Raw genomic sequence first — 17,646 nt, forward strand, 5'->3', positions numbered from 1 at the left:
AGATCACTTCTCCATATAGGGGCATTCAAAGGCCTTTGTTCAACGTGGTCGTGCCACCTCTACTGACTTTCTTGTAGCTTATCATTTATTGAGGCTACTCCCAAACCAGCTCCAGTATGATCATTCCTTACCTTCTCTTTCATAGTTTTGCCACTCATCCATCTTAACATCCTCATTTTTGCTACATTGGTATGGGCCACAATACATGGTGCCGATTTGTTCAACGAAGGGCAAGGGGTGTTTGACGGTAGGGGGTGTAATTTAAGGTATACCCAATCACCTACCTCAAACTCACACTGTTGGTGGTGACTGTCATTCGCCCTTTTCATTTGGTTTTGGGTCTCCATCAGAATTCCCTGGAACTCTTTGAGTTTCCTATCCCTATCCATGAGTTGCTGCTCCACTGCTGCTATTAAAGCTTAGCTCGGCACATATGTAATGAAAGATGGTGGTGGTCGACAATAAACCACTTCAGCTGGTGTGGTTTTGATGGCCGAGTGCAAACTGGTATTATAGCACTATTCATCAAAGCCAGCCACGTTCCCCACTCCTTGGGTGAGAACTTGTAAAGCATATATTTCCTTAGTTCAAATGACGACCTCGCTTTGTCCATTGGTTTGAGGGTGATAAGGATTAAAGCTGGTCCCATTGAGTTGGAAAAGCTCCTCCCAGAATTCCCATGCCATGTAATTTGAATATATTGTCAAGGAAGAGTTGTTCGACTCCTACAGCTGTGTATGGGTGAGACGATGGTAGGAAATGGCATACTTGGAAGGCCTATCTACTACCACGAAGATAACGGTCTTTCCCTTAGGATTAGGGAGCCCCTCTATGAAATCCGTAGTGATGTCTTCCCAAACCTGTATTGGAATTGGTAACTGCTGCTGCAACTCAGCTGGGGTTTGTAACTCTACATTGTGACGTTGGCAAGTACCACACTCATATTTTTTGGAGGACTATCTAGACGTGGTTTTTTGTTTTTGTTTTTCCTGATTTCATTATAAGTATTTCCAAGTATGTGTTCCCAAAGAAAATAGGTAGATGATTTACCCATGTTAATCTGTATTTGTTTTGTAGGTTTGTGTACCCTTTTTGTTTTGTTTTTGTTTTTGTTTTTGTTTTTTGTGTTTCATTCATATTCATTGACTTGTTATTATGGAATTCTGAGTCTTTTGATGTTGTATTGACTGTTTGTTAGTTTTTTAAAGCCTGATGATGTAGATTGTAATAGTTATTGGAGAAACAAGTAGCCTTAAATAACATTATTTAGGTGATTCACCCTCAAGAATGGAGGTTAATTCCAAGGTTAACAGTCATTTTTAATCCACTATGATGCTTAGTCCGATACAATCAATTTGTACCACTGCATTCTCCATGTGGTGGATCCAAATTGCATGGTAGCAGTATTGGGTAATTTTTCTTCAAAACCTATTTATGAGGTGGAAGATCATTAGGAGCCAAGGAATTGAGGAATTCTTCAGGGTAATGTGCATCAGCATCTACTGAATCAACACTGTATCATGTAAGAGTATCCTCCAAGCAACATGTCGGCTTTACTATATTTCACTGACTGTGCTTCTAGTTGCAATGATGGGAGTACTTTTATCAATTCCTCTTCAACTGGTTCTTCATGATTAGATTGTATCAGCATTTCACCTGGTGTACGAATTATAAACCATCTAAGTTGGTTCCTTCTTCCTCATTTCCTTCTCTTAATATGAAATTGCCCCCCATTTCCTTCTTGTATCTACCTGTTCTGCTCTTGCGTCTGAGGTAGCACTACCTCCAAAAGCTATTATGTTGCCTCCAAATGGCTCTAACCTGCCCGTAATATCTTGTAATGTTTGATCGGCTACTTGTTTGTTGTTTTGCCGTTGGAGCTACTTCAGAAATCACTTCTATATTTTCATTCCACAATTTTTTGACATCTGCTAGCTCATGATAAACAAGTATCATTGCAAAAAGTTTGTGCTTGGCTTTTGGCATTTGAAATTGAGCTGATTCCCTTAAATTGGATAATCAATCCCATCAACACACTGTATGTTTCTAATTGTAGTCGGCCTTTGAGGTGATTCACTAGTATTCTTAAATTAAAATCGTTCATGTTTTGATGATTTGGCTGAATTCACACATCCACTGGATTCTTGTACCTTTTCTGGTGTCCAACATTTGGATTGTTTATTCCAGTCATTCATCTAACTGTACAGTTGTTTTCAGATAAAGCTCATTCACATTTTCTAGTTTCTTCATGTAGAAATAAGCGTGCTTAAAGAAAATGATGGCACAACCCAGCCAATGACTCAATGATGGTGATAACCGCCTTTAATCATCATGAGAAAGAAATTTTAAGTTTGAACCTCGATGGATTATGTATGGATGAAAGAGTATACGTGTGTATATATCTGTTGAGATGTATACTTTCAGGATGCTTTGTATGTTGTCAATGATTCTTGGCAGCAATACTGACAGTTTTGTTTGGAGGGAATTGCTCTATTCAACACCGGATACTAAACATTAAGATTCGCTAAGGAATGTGATTAGGTGTATGACAACTGCTGAGAATTGCCAGCAACAGATTTTGGATTATGCGATGGAATTGAAGTCCTCTAAAACATCTTGTGTTCCTCTTTTAGTGTCCAAGGTAAACCCACTAATTACACTGCCAATACTTAATGATAAAAAACTTACCAAAAAATGATAAAAAAAATTTACCGAGCGATCAGTCAATGTGATCACACAGGTTCAAAGATTGTCTTAGGGCCTGTTTGGTTATTTGAGTCTGGAGATTTTAAAAATCTAGAGATTTCAAATTTATGGAGTCATGGTTCATAAAATTAATTGTTTGGTCCTGAATCTTTGGAATGAATCTATAGATTCATCCTGAAAAAACATCTATGTAGTCATGGTTCAAATGTTTAGCGCTTTTATAGTACGGTTGAAATCGCTAGATTTCACCTCATACGCATAAATCTACAGATTCACGTTTTTAGTGTAAAAAAGTGAATCCCTAGATTTCATGAATCCAGGGATTCACACAACCAAATGGGTATAAATCTCCCATTTGTGAATCCAAAGATTTCAAATCTCTGGATTCATGTAACCAAACAGGCCCTTAGGTTTTATGTATTGGTGTTGTAATCTGCTGAGGAAGTGCTTAAGCATGGTGGGCACTTTGGTCTCCAAACAAGCTAGATCAAACTCATGGCATGTAATTTCAAGGGGAAAATCACACTGCATGAAGTAAAAACCTAACCCCTTCTTTTTCAAGCCCCAGAAATTGGTCTTAGTAAAAGTCAATTAACTATTCAAAATAATGACAAGATCTTTCCAGCCAACGGCAATGAGACCATTGATCCCTAGAGATCTGGTATGGCTTGCATGAAAACCATAAAGAAACTTTAGATAATCACTATCAAATTAAGTACACAGATGGGAAGGCAGGGAAAAAAGATTTTGCTGATCGGAAATATGAGTGGGGAAGTATGGGATACCTGGATTTGGTCTTCGAGACAAAATGACCATGAAAGGTTATTGAATTTCAAGTAATCAAGAGAATCTGAGAGCAGTGAGAAACCCTGCACCTGGTCCTCATAAATGATCCTGTATGGTTCTTCATCAAAGGAACTCCAATTTTTTCAAGGTTTCAAAAGCAATGCGACCACCGACAAAGAAGAATAGTGGGTAACATGTGATTAGCATAGATTCAACATGTTCAAGTAGTCATGTTCACTTCCTAGAATAGGGTATCCCTAATGAAGGTTACCAATATGGTCCTCTCATTAGTGTTCCTCCCCAAAAACCTCTCAGAAGTTTGGCCTGCTACCCTAGCCAGAATATTTTCTTGTGTCTCTTTCTTAAGTGTTTTTTTTGGCCAAATTCTTGCTTAAGATTCGTATTGCTTGCGTCACACTATATTCAAACACTTTTTGTCCAATGCTAATGCTAGAGACAAACTGAGAACTTTTGGAGACTGCCAAGGCAGTGAACTGAGGACAAAATATGAGGGAAATGTCTATGTTCATAGGCCCCTTAGTACAAGAACGTCATTACTTGAGAGAGATTCATTTTTGTCAATGGCATTCAGGCAAAGGATTCTCTTGCCAGCAAATTGATGATGGTTTCTGGGGAAGAGAGCATGGAGAGGATGTTAGTTGAACAGCCCAACTAATCTGTTTTCTGTATCATTGACCCTGCAATATGACAGCCTAAATTCAGCACTAATTAAACACTGAAGCTGTCTTTGTCAATGCCATGGTACCATTTAACTCATCAGTAGTGGTCTCAGAAATGGCCATTGTCAGGATTATGAGATGTGCTTTGAGGGATGGGAAGTAAGAAACAGGGCAGTGGAGTTTTGATTTTGCATGTTGGACCCAACGGGCAGTGGAGTTTTGATTTTGCATGTTGGACCCAACGGTGGCTTTTTTTTTTGGGCAAGGACTGGATGGTGTTCAATTAGTGGCGGTGATGGAGGTTGTGATTCACAAGATGGCTTTCAGGTGGTGGCTTCTAGGGGTGGCTGTTGAAGGTCTGAGGTACCTTCTCATTGGGGGAGACATTCATTTATAGAGGTGTGTTTCTTGGGGGAGTTTTAGGAGTAATTGTGGCAGTTGAATTTATGTGTTAAATGGGGGGGGGGGGTATTTTGGTCAATAAGGATAAGGATATTTTGGTCCAATGAAAAAAATATATCACAGCAAAAATCAGTAGCATAATAGTATGATTAATACTATAGAGGGCTTTGAAGGAATGATTGGTCCGTAAGGATAAGGATATTTTGGTCCAATGAAAAAAATAGATCACAATAAAAATCAGTAGCATAATAGTATGATTAATACTATACAGGGCTTTGAAGGAATGGTTTTTATATATATATATATATATATTTCCTTCTTAATTTGAAAATATATATATATAATTTGAAAAACTGGAGCTTTTAGAGGAATAGTATCAAAAGATATATATTTTGGGGATAAATAGGGGTATTTGAATTCAGTGATGGAGAGATGTTAATCTTGGGACAGAATCCTCTTAAAAGATGTAACTATTGAGGATATGTAGGGTTATTTTGGTCTAGTGAAAGAGTATACCAAAAACTGAGTTTGTATTTGAGTCCACTGATGAAGAGATGTGAATCCTCTTAAAAGATGTAACTGTTGAGGATATGTAGGGTATTTTGGTCTAGTGAAAGAGTACCAAAACCTGAATTTGTACTTTTATGTAGCAGTATGATATAATATGATAGATTTTTGTTAACCAAAAAAAAAAATGATAGATTTTTGCATGCTTGGCCATAAAATGCAGCTCTTATCCTCTGGAAGGCCTTTTGGTAGCCCTTTTGGTGCTGTTATGGTATTGCTTCATGATGGAATCAATTAAAGGAGAATTTGTAAGGAGATGTATCTCTCCTTAAAAAAATGACCCATTCCTCTCTTCCCACGGTTCCCAACCTAATTTTGTGGACTAGTTGTTGCATTTTCACATTGATCTAGATCTCTTCCTTGATTGCCTCAATCCAATTAGATAGAGGAATTGATAATGTGGGAATCTGAAAATTACTTTTTTTCTTTCTCAATTTCTTTCTCTTCTCTCCTTGATAAGGCATTGGCCACCACATTTTGGCTCCCCTTCTTATTCAAGCACAAAAACTATAATGCGTCAACTTATTAACCACCATTGTTGAGCTGGGGTGGTTATTTTTTGATCCCACGACTCCACAAGTGTCTTAGACTCCTTTGACCAGTCTTAACCATGAGCTGCTTCCCAGTTAGACAGGAAAGCCACTACGAGAGCTAAAATCTCCTTCTTGTAGGTGGAAAGTCGTAAAATACAATCCTGCAATGCATGACTTAGGAAGGCTATTGGACGTTGTTATAGAACTATAGAAGCATAGCACTGGCCACGAATACCTGATCCTCCTGCATCGCATTCAATAATAAATGTGGATGAAAAATCAGGTAAAGCCAAGACTGGTGCACATGTCATGGCATTCTTCAACCTTTGAAGGGCTTCTTCTGCCGCTGATGTCCACTCAAACGTACTCTTTTTGAGCATCTTTGTAAGAGGGACAGTAGTTTTGGATGAACTTTTGGTAAGATCCTGTTAGGCCTAGAAATCCATGCATAGCTTTTTCTGTTCTAGGCTTAGGCCAGCTTACCATTGCAGAAATGTTATCAAACAGTATCCTTGGACCCACCCCTTCGGTGGTGATGATGTGGCTAGGTAATGAATGCTAGGCTTTCCGAACGGGCACTCCTATTTTTGGACAAACAATTGATGTGTCCTTAAAATGTGTCATGTCGTCTCCAAGTGCTTCAATTTCTGTTCCCAAGGTCAACAATATATCAAAATGTCATCAAACAACAGTAAGATATGTTTTCTTGAGTGCTCTTTGAATACCTGATTTGTCAATGCTTGAAATGTGGAAGGTGCATTTGTGAGGCCGAAAGGCATTATGAGAATTCATGATGACCATTTTGGCCTTCTAAAAATGGTTTTCTCTGCATCTTTTGATTCCACTCTGATTTGGTGATTTTCTAATCGGAGGTGAAGCTGGTTGAAGAATTGCACTCTATGGTGTTCATCAAGGAAGTCATCCACCAAAGGAATGAAGAATCTATCCTTGATGGTAATTTTGTTCAAGGCTCTGTAATCTATGTATGCACATGCGCCAAGAATGGTTGAGCTTCTTCACCAATATAATCCAAGAGGAATAATAGCTGTTTCTTGGGTGTATGATACCTAGAAAGCATTTCCAACCCCAAATTTTCAACCATCAAGTTGAGAGATCATTCTTGGTAGAGGAGACCTTATTTTCATTCCTAAGAACCTGATCTCTAGTTCCTCCAAAGGTCTGAACTCCACCATCTTCTCATAGCACAAGACACTTGCATGATATACTACTAGCCAATTCATTCCTAAAGATCACATCAAAATCCTTCAAATCTAGAACTATCGATTCTGCAATTAACTTTCTTCCTTCAGTGTCTAGCTCATAAGCCTTAACTATTCTAGTTGGTTCTACCACACTACCTGATGGCATAATCACATACGACAACCAACCCATCAGTTTAGGTTTCAAACCCTAATTTTAAAACAAATTTGCGTAAACAAAGGAGTGAGTCAGCCCAGAATTAGAGTATATGTAGTCACATAATAAATTTTAGCATTCTCGGTAACATATTGAACAATCATAAAGCAATTTAAACAATCAATCATACATTTTAGTCGTTTCATTTATCATTCTATTTTTATTGACACAACTATTAATTACAATTCCATTAAAGCTTAAAGGAAAACAGACAATGAGGTGGTGAAACTTGACGATTAGGAGATTCCTCAGAGTGATTGTTTAGGGTACCTTGGTTCAATCATAAATAAAAGAGATGATATAGAGGATGATGTTTCCTAAAGATTCAAAATAGGGTGGATGAAGTGGAGAGGTGCATCTCGGGTTTTATGTGATAGACGTATTCCATTAAAACTTAAAGGAAAATTCTATAGGACCGCCGTTCGACCAACTATGATGTACGGTGCAGAGTGTTGGGTTGTTAAAAGGAATCATATAGATAAACTCATTGTAGCAGAATAAGATGGATGAGGGGCAAAACTAGGAGGATAAGATAATGAATGATCATATTAGAGTTGGTCTGAGAGGTGCTCCCATAAGTGATAAGCTACAAAAAAGTCGTTTGAGGTGGCACGACCATGTTCAACGGCCTATAAATGCCTCTGTACGAAGAAGTGATGTAATCCAAATTGAAGGAACTAGAAGAGCTAGGGGTAAGATAACATTAAGAGAAGTGGTGAGAAAGGATATACATAGCTTAAGCCTTGTATCTAGCATGGGCTCATACAGAATTGATTGGAAGGCAAGAATCTATGTAGCCGACCCCATTTAGTTGGGACAAGGCTTATTGTTGTTATTATACAATTTCATTAACACAAAGAGTATATCTATAATTGCTACTTAGACACCTCAACTTCATTGAGTCAACGTATAGAGCCTACCAGGGTTCTTAAGAATCTTAACCTTTTGAGAATCATCAATCTCCTTTGCCTTTCAAGTTCCTTGGGTTCCTGCGCACCCTTCTTGTCCCTGCTAGTTTGGTCCTTCAAAGTCGGACAATCCCTTACTATATGGTCTTCTTCCCCACATTTGGGGCAGTTTTTCTTCTCTTGGCACTTGGCTTAGGACTTCTTCCCCTAGCCTTTTCACAAATCTTTTTGAAGCAACCAAACTTTTTAATTTTTCGGTTGTCTTTTTTTTCTTCTTCCCCCTTTGTTCGTCACCTCTTCCGAGGCCTTTCTTGATGCCCCCAAGAATCTGAGCATGATGCACCACATTAGTGTCTGTCTTTAGTTGAAGAATGCCTATTAATTTTTGAATATCAGTCCTAAGCCCTTACTCAAATTGTGGCACCTTCTGACTTTAATTTCCTTAATGTTGATCATATAGGGTGCATATTCTATCACTGACTTGGAACCTTGCTTCAAATTCACAAACTTTGAAACCCATACCTTTTCACACATGGGGGGGGGGGGGGAGAATATTTTCTATTAGTTTCCTTCTTGAACAAGGTCTAAGTAACTTCCCAATAGGTCTAGTGTTTTGACATCATTTGTCTGCCTCATTGGTGAGCATGTAGGTGGCACTCATCACCTTCTGGGGATCTATACATTTAATGGCTTCACAGGCTCTTTCCATGTCTCTAATCCTTCTGGTAGTCACTCCTGGATTTGTATTGTCCTTTTGAACTCTTGGTACTCTTTCACAATATATATATAGAGTGCTAAAATGCTAGCTTAAATTAAACTATCCTTGTACTTTCCTTAAAGCTGAATATATTAAAATAATAACTAATTAAATTAACCACATAATTGCATGCATTCACGTCCTTGATAAACTCTCTCCCCTTTAAGACCAAGAGATGGATATTGGGTCTCCAATAGCACATAGTCCTCCCACGTGGCATCAACAGGCGACATTCCCTTCCAGTAAACTAAAACTTGGTGTTATGGAGTCCAAGACCACTTGTGGTTGAGGCATTATAATTTCATCTTCTTCACGAATTGTCGGAAGATCTTCTTGAACCGGTTGGTGCTTGCTCAAAGTTGACTTGAGAAGTGAAACATGAAAGACTAGATGGATTTGTGAATTTGCTGGAAGATCCAATTTGTAAGTAGCCCTTCCAATTTGCTGAATGATTTTGAAGGGACCATACCATGGTGCTAATTTCTTCACCCTCCGTATGGCTAATAAGGCTTGGCGACATGGTTGTAGTCGAAGATAAACCTACTCTCCCACGTTGAATTCCCATCACAGTGATGGTGATCATGCACAACCTTCATTTGGTTTTGTGCCTCGCTAGAGTCTTGCATAACTCCTTGAGTTTGCAATCTCGATTATATAGTTCCCGTGCCACGGCTTCCACCTACTGCTTCCGAAACATAATTTAAGAGTGTAGGAAGAGATCGGCCATAAGGGGTTGGTTTTAATGGCTGAATGCCAACTGGTGTTGTAGTAGTATTCAGCCCAGGCTAACCATTTTCCCCATTCCTTTGGATTGGTCCTTGTGAAGTATCGTAATTAAATTTCCAAGTTGCGATTAACAACTTCACTCTGGCATTCAATTTGTGGATGACAAGCTGAACTGAATTTGAATTGGATCCCCTGTAATTGGAAAATTTCGGTCCAAATTTGACTGGTGAACGTTGGATCCCTATCATAAACGATAGATTGGGGCATGCTATGCGATTTAAAAATATTTTCAGAAAGTACTTTGCAATTGCTGCGGCTGTGTAGCGATGAGAGATAGGAATGAAGCGAGCCTATTTGGATAACGATCTTCAACCACCAAGATAGATGTGTGTCCCTTGTCATTAGGAAGCCCATTAATGAAATCCATCGAAATACCCTTCTATACACGTTTGGGAATGGGAAGTGGTTGAAGAAGCCCTGGAGGAGTTAGTTGCTCAATTTTATGGTGTTGATACGTGTCACATTGTGCAATCTTCTCTTGGATAGATCTTCGTATTCTTGGCCAATAGAAGGTAGATCGAATTCTTTGGAATGTCTTCTGATAACCTTCATGGCTCTTGGAATAAAATTCTTTAATAATTTTGTCAAGCAAATGGGAGTCCTGAGGCAAGTAAATTCTTAATTTAAAATAGAGAATTGCATCTTTAAATTGCCAAGGGCCCATGGCTTCTCCTCCCTCTCCTACTCTTTTCTTATTTTGTTGGGCTTCCACATTGGAGTAGATCTCTTCCTTAATTGTTGCTAACCAATTAGTTAGTGGAGAGGATGAAGCTGCTATTTTGTTGCAAGCCCCTTTCTCCCTCTTTCTCCTTGTTGCTTCTCCTTGATAATGCATTAGCCACGAGATTTTCTCTCCCCTTCTTGTACTCGACCATGAGCATAGCTCATCGACTTGTATAACCACCTTTGTTGTGCTGGTAACATGATTCTTTAACTCTATAAATATTGAAGACTGTGATCGGTTTGCACCAAGAATTGTTGCCCTATTAAATAGGGATGCCATTTTTGAATGGCTAGGACTAGGGCCATGATCTCCTTTTCATATGTGGGTAATAATAGATTATTCCCCTTTTAATGCCTTGTCTAGAATATGGTGTAGGTCAATCTTGCATGAGAATCGCACTAACTCCTCCACTTGCATCACATTTGATATTGATTTTGTTCAGAAGAGCAAGTACTGGGGCTTTGACCAACGACTCCTTGACCGCATTAAATGCCACCTCAGCATTCAAGTCCCACGGGAACTTATCCTTCTTGAGTAGACTCGTTAGAGGCTTGGCTATTTTTCCCTAATCCTTCATGAATTTACGGTAACAGCTTGTAAGCCATAGAAATCCTCTCAAAGCTCTAACTGAATTTGGTGTAGGCCACTCTAGCATTGCCGAAATTTTATCTCTATCCACGATTACTTCATCTTCTGAAATGACGTGGCCTAGATATTGAATCTTTCTCTTGGCCAAAATGACATTTTCCCTTTTTAAGGAATAAGTTGTTAGCCTTTAATATGGCTAACGTCTTCTCTAGATGCACTAAATGTTCTTCCCAAGTATTACTAAAGACCAAAATATCATCAAAGAAAACTAAAATGAATTTTCGTAAACAATCATGGAATACCTAATTCGTCAATGATTGGAAGGTTGAGGGTGCATTTGTGAGGCCCAATGGCATCACGAGGAATTCATAGTGATTGTGGTGACTTTGGAACGTTGTCTTCCTGACATCCTCTGGAACAATCCGAATTTGATGATACCCTGATCATAGATTGAGCTTTGACAAATATCGTGCACCCTTTGAGTTCATAGAGAAGTTCACCGATCAAAGGAATCGGGAACTTGTCCTTGATGGTCATTTTATTGAGGGCACGATAGTCTACACACATTCGCCATGTCCCATCATGCTTCCTTACAAGGATTTCTAGAGGTTAGACTATTTCAAACCTTGGACCCTTTCCTTTTGACTATTTTTAGGGTATAAAAGGGGAGAATCCTAAAATACCTAGCTTTGAGGGTTTAAGCCCAAATCACATTATGGTTGGTAATGAACATCTAATTGAGTTTCAAGAGCAAAGCATGGTTGTGCACGACGGCCTTCCTAAAACCCAACCATCCCTTACAGATAGGCTTATATGGAGCATTGTCCCAAACAACGAGAGAGGTACTATGGGACTTACCTGTGTGATCATTCCAAAATCTCGAGCAGATGGAATTGATTGAGTGGCAACTTTGTTGGAAATGCAAAGCAAGTCATATAATAAGATGGAATCGCAGACAACTAATTTTGTTGACATGCATTGATGCAGCACAACCAGAAGTTACTGTTCACGCTACAGTAGCGTGAACAGTAACTTAGATGATAATTTCATATTTGGTGAGCCCCAATTTCAGCTTGCATGGAAATAAATTCAAATTTGGTGGGCCCAAACTCCAGCTTGCAAGGAGATAAATAGGAAGTATTTTTGTGGGAGTTCTAGAGATAATTTAGGATTTTGTTATTTATTATTGGGATAATCATGTAATCAAAGTTTTTATTTGGGTAGGATATCTAGGATAAGTTTTAGTTAGTTTTAAATTCCTAAGAGTCCAAGTAGGATCAGTCTTTTGTTAGTTTTAAATTACCAAGAGTCCTATTATAGTTGTTTTCGTATCAAGTATGTTTGTTTTGTTATTTAAACACTTGTAATCAGCTTATTGAGCATGGAATAGAAAAAATGAATTGAAGGTTGAGCTTTGTGCGTTTGCAACAGCCCCCCTCTCTCTGTCTCTCTCTCTCTCCTCTTTGTTTCTTCTTCTTATAAGTGTTTTTCTCCTTCTTCTCCTTTCTTCAAGCTTGATTCGTCTCAGATTTCTCCTTCTTCCCTCTTTCTTCTCTATTATGTCCCCCATTATTTGGTATAAGAGCCCAAACCTGGATGGATCTCATTTTTATCTCATCGTTTGTTCAACCTTCTTTTCTCTCTTCCTTGTTTTCTTCTCCTCCTTGAGATCTTTCTACTCTTCATCCTTTCTTTATTGCCCCTAATTTCTTTTCTCAGTAATTGTGAACAATGCTACAACAACCTATCAAATCCTTTTTTTGTGGTGCCAATCGTGAGACATATTTTTTCTATGAAACTCGAGGACGAGTTTTTTTTTTTAAGAGAGGGAGAAATTGATGCAGCACAACCAGAAGTTATTGTTCATGCTACAATAGTGTGAACAGTAACTTAGATGATAATTTCATATTTGGTGGGCCCCAAGTCTAGCTTGCATGGAAATAGATTCAAATTTGGTGGGCCCAAACTTCAGCTTGCAAGGAGATAAAATAGGAACTGTTTTTGTGGGAGTTCTAGAAATAATTTAGAATTTTGTTATTTATTATTGGGATAATCATGTAATCAAAGTTTTTATTTGGGTAGGATATCTAGGATAAGTTTTAGTTAGTTTTAAATTCCTAAGAGTCCAAGTAGGATCAGTCTTTTGTTAGTTTTAAATTACCAAGAGTCCTATTATAGTTGTTTTCATATCAAGTATGTTTGTTTTGTTATTTAAACACTTGTAATTAGCTTATTGAGCATGGAATAGAAAAAATGAATTGAAACTTGAGCTTTGTGCGTTTGCAACAGCCCCCCCTCTCTCTGTCTCTCTCTCTCTCCTCTTTGTTTCTTCTTCTTATAAGTGTTTTTCTCCTTCTTCTCCTTTCTTCATGCTTGATTCTTCTCAGATTTCTCCTTCTTCCCTCTTTCTTCTTATTCTTCTATCTTCTCTATTTTGTCCCCCATTATGCATCTTCTTGCACACGAGAGAATTTAGCCTTCCAAGAGGACAGTCGAGGTGAAATTCTCTCCACATTTATCAACAAAGCTTTCCAAGATATTTGGTTGATGGATCCATTTCAGATTCCAATAGTAGAGCAAGGATTGAGTTCTGACCTTCTAACATTCTTACTGAAAAACAAACAGCTTTTTTCAATATTGATTTGTTGTCTTGACAAAATTGTAGGAGAGTTCCAAGGCGGCTTCGACAGTAGATAGATCCTATTCGGTTGCCAAACATTGCAAAAAACAAATGAATGATCTCCGGTGCCATGCGGGCCTCCCAAATACCTTTAACAACATTCAAATTCCCATAAATAAAGAGAAGCCGTGTGAGGACCTCCATGGTGCAAATGAGAAAAAAGGGACTTAGTGGGCAGCCTTGTTTGATTCCTCGTGATTGAAAAAAGTAGTAAAAAATGCTACCTTACATTTTAATAGAAAAAGATGGAGTAGAGATGAGGTAGACACTAATTGATGACCATTTAGATCCGAAACCCAAAAAATAAAATTCATTCTAGTCGATCATAGGCTCTTTGAAAGATCCAATTTAATCGCAATAAACCCTACTTACCCTTTGTCTTGTTCAAAAAATGAAAATTTTCATATGAAATGATAATGTTAGCAGTAATTTGTCTTCCAGGAATGAAGGCACTCTCGGAGACAAGGAAATAATGCTAGAAAGGAGGGTTCTAAGCCTACTAGCGACCCATTTGGCCAGGACCGTGCATTGACTAATTGGTCAAAACTTTGCCACAGAAGTGGCATTCTCCTTTTTTGGGATAAAACATAAAGGAGAGTAATTGATGCCAGGGGGAGGGAAGTAGTCCGAGAAAACCAAAAACAAATATACACAAATCAATGTCAAGGATGGTCTAGAATTTTTGGAAAAAGAGAAGGCTTGAAACCCATCCACCCTAGATGCTTTTTAGGGCCCATAGAGAAAAGAATTGATCTAGTCTCATCTAAGGCTTAGTGTCAAACAGACTCAATGAAAGTAGGGTCCAAAGGTCTACATGATTTAAACTTATCCACATGATGGGATGCAAAAACAAGTGCCATGCCTTTGAGGATCCGTGAATAGACCCCTTGATGATCTAAGATGCCCTCAATCCTTCTTTTTTGGAGATTGACTTTTAGACATGCTATGGTAGAACCTGGTACTTCAGTCCCGTCTTTAAGGTAAGTTGTTCTCTACTTCTGGAGCCAAAACACTTCCACTGCATCAAATATCCATTTAAGTTGGTGGGAAATTAAAATTAAGCTTACCTGGGATCCCCTGCCATCTTCAATATGACGAGCCTCACCGAAGAGAATGAATATGACCAAACACCTCAGAATTCCACTTCTGCAGAATTACTCTTTAAGGGCGATGAGTCCAGGCCTCTTGAAAGTAGGTGGAGTGCCATTTAGATGAAGAGAAGAGGCAAAGTCAGGGTGATGAGTCCTGGCCTCTTGAAAGTAGAAGAGTTTACGATAGGATTTGCGATTGGGATTATAGTTTAAAAGAATAGGGTTATGCTTTGACCCTATGAATGAGAGCTTGAGAGCACTGGCAAGGGGAAAAAGGATAACCAATCAGATGAGACTAAAACTTGGTCCAAATGTTCCCTAAAGATACCAGGAGGTTTTTTTTTAACCACATGAATCAATGTCCAACAGATTTAAGTTCACATAAATTCCAAGCTGCAATCAAAGAACTGAGGATTGGTGTAGAAGTTTAAGGTTGGGAAGGGGTGCCCCCAACTTTTCATAGGGGTGCAAGAGTTCAACTTTTCATGGGGGTGCAAGAGTTCATTAAAGTTGCAACAAGGATAAAGGGACAAGTAACGGTCCCCAAGAACACTTGCAAGTCCTCCCAACCACTTGCACGTGTTGAGATATGGGGTAGAGCATACATGCACACCAAGCAATGTAGTTTGTCTCCCTCATCCAGGAACTAGATGCCAATAAAAGGATTACAAACTTCAATTTTGTAGAACTGAACAGTACTTTTGGTGATAACCCAGTTGGTCCACCAATGCCTGTGCTACTAATAAATGCCACAAAACTGTAGTCCATGCTAGGTACCGGGAAGGATTCGTGATTCGTGCATTTTGTTCCATGCAGGAAAACCACATCAGGCTTATATTCATTAACATGAAAGGATGAGCATTTCTTAGAAGTTTCCCATGAAGGCCCTTTACATTCCAAGACTAAATAATCGTAATGAAAAGCGATTGAAACCAGGAAAGGAATAACATCACAAACATAAACAGACTGAAGAAATCTGCTACACGAAACATTTTGAACAATGCACAAAGTACTTTGCAAAACACAATGGAGAAATTGCAACAAGAGAGAAGGGATGAAATCCCTATTCAAGTAGCAGTGATTAAACTCACCAAGTCTGACTGCGATGAACAATAAAATAACAAAGAATATTATGAAGTAATTGCAACATGGGTGATGATGTATTGGGTCAGAAGGATTGAGTTCATATATCCTGGGAGAAGGTGGTGGAACCCTAGATGAGGAAAGAAAAGCATCATGCGGTAGCCCAATAGCAGTGTCAAGAGTTTGAGCGTCCCACCAAGCATCAAGGAGGGAGAAGAATTCAGGTAGATTTGGAGTCGAATGCAGGTATTAAGCCATGATAAAATGAAGTCTCACAAAATCAGCTTCAGACGAACTGTTGATAGACTCAAGGACCAATGCTTTTTTCTTGATACAAGGCAAGGAAGCAGCATCAGAGAGGAAAGTGTCAGATGGGCCAGCCGTGGTGTGGGGACGTCCTTCATTCGAGTTCTCAAAGTTTTGTTCAGTGTGGTCCTCAACAGCCTGTTGCGGGACAAATGGCTTAATAACTTAAAGATTTGCCCCATCTTGTTGACCAAAGAAGTCTCCAAAGGTGCTAAAGTCAACTAAACAATTGTCATGATCCTTAGAAGCCATTGAACCTTGGCCCAAGTGAGGTGACCTTATTGAAAAAGCCAGATTTGAAGCCTCTGTTCCTTCGTTTGCAGTGGTTTTGAGGGTTTTAACATGGACCCCAACTGCATCCCTCTGCCATAGGTGAGCTAGAGTCACCATCACCAAGCTTTCCGACAGGACCAAGAATTTCACTTTCAGCTTCGTCATCATCTTCTAAGTGGTTCATGGTAGCTACAGTCCGTAGGAATTGCTTGTGCCTGGATCCAAATAGGTAATGCTTCCCTTTCATGGATAAACAAAGGATCTTCTAAAAGGTGATGGACTAGGTGAAGCAGAGCATTGTCATACCACTATGGAACCTTTTGAAAGAAGCAGTTTACAACCATCCTCAGAAGAGAACTCAGCCATAAAGTTACCCTTATTCATAACAAGTGATCATCACTGCTTCAAGAGGGGCCCAAATATTTGACAGTGTCTCGACCATCTGCTCCTTAGAAGGCTTAGGATAGCCTAAAACAATACCCATAAGCGACTGTAAAGCCTTCGAGCCCCTCTGCATGGAGGATGAAGAAGAGATAGAGCTTGCATCAGCTTGTCAAACTGAACTAGAAATATGCCGACTTAGGATGTTAGGTGCACAACCATGTTACATGCTAGGAAAACCCCCCACCATTTGCGCCAGCCACACCGAGAGGACTAAAAGCCACAGTGACAACTGAAACCTGAAGAAGAACACATAGACCAAAATCAAAGTATATACAGGAAGCAAGAAATGTAATAAGCTGATGAGCAACCCCGAGGAAGCTCAGTTTAAGGAACTGCCAACCAACTGGAAGCCTGAAGAAAAATTGCAACCTTAAATGGATCCAGATTCCAGAGAAGGAAACTCTCTAAATTAACATCCATCATCCTTGATACTATTTCATTCCACTTAATTCAACCAGAGAATTTAGAAGTCACTAACCACATCCATCCTTGCAAAATCATTTCATCACACAGCCCATATTACGAGGACCCCCATATCCCATAACTAACATCTCATAATCCCTGTCATATGTGCGTTTGTTATCTTAAAAGGTCTTGGAAGAAATAGCCCTTGTTAACCCCGGGGGGGGGGGGGGGGCTGCGTTAGCTATACTGGTAAAATAGAGTTTGGGAAGGGTTAGAATTCAATTACTGAGTGTAAATGACAGAAGTTGCCATGGATTGTGGTTCTCTTGAGGAAACCACTACCTCCCTGCTCAATAGAGGAGATTAGATTTAATTCTTGTTAGTTTCATTCAATAGCATACGCATACTTAGCAAACAATACAATGATGGTTACACTCCACTACTCTCCTACAATACTCATACCCATCCTCATGACACACACCACTCAGTAACTTCCCACAAACAATATACT

General features: G+C 39.1%; 1 protein-coding gene across 1 annotated transcript in view; it reads left to right on the forward strand.

The window, feature by feature from the left end:
- Positions 1-17,646, forward strand: part of LOC149014438 (secondary thiamine-phosphate synthase enzyme) — a 31,849-nt gene that overhangs the window by 13,561 nt on the left and 642 nt on the right. The window lies entirely within an intron of this gene.

The sequence above is a fragment of the Hakea prostrata genome, chromosome 5 (genome assembly GCF_041222555.1).
Source record: "Hakea prostrata isolate BN-2017 chromosome 5, UWA_Hpros_2, whole genome shotgun sequence".
NCBI lineage: Eukaryota > Viridiplantae > Streptophyta > Magnoliopsida > Proteales > Proteaceae > Hakea > Hakea prostrata.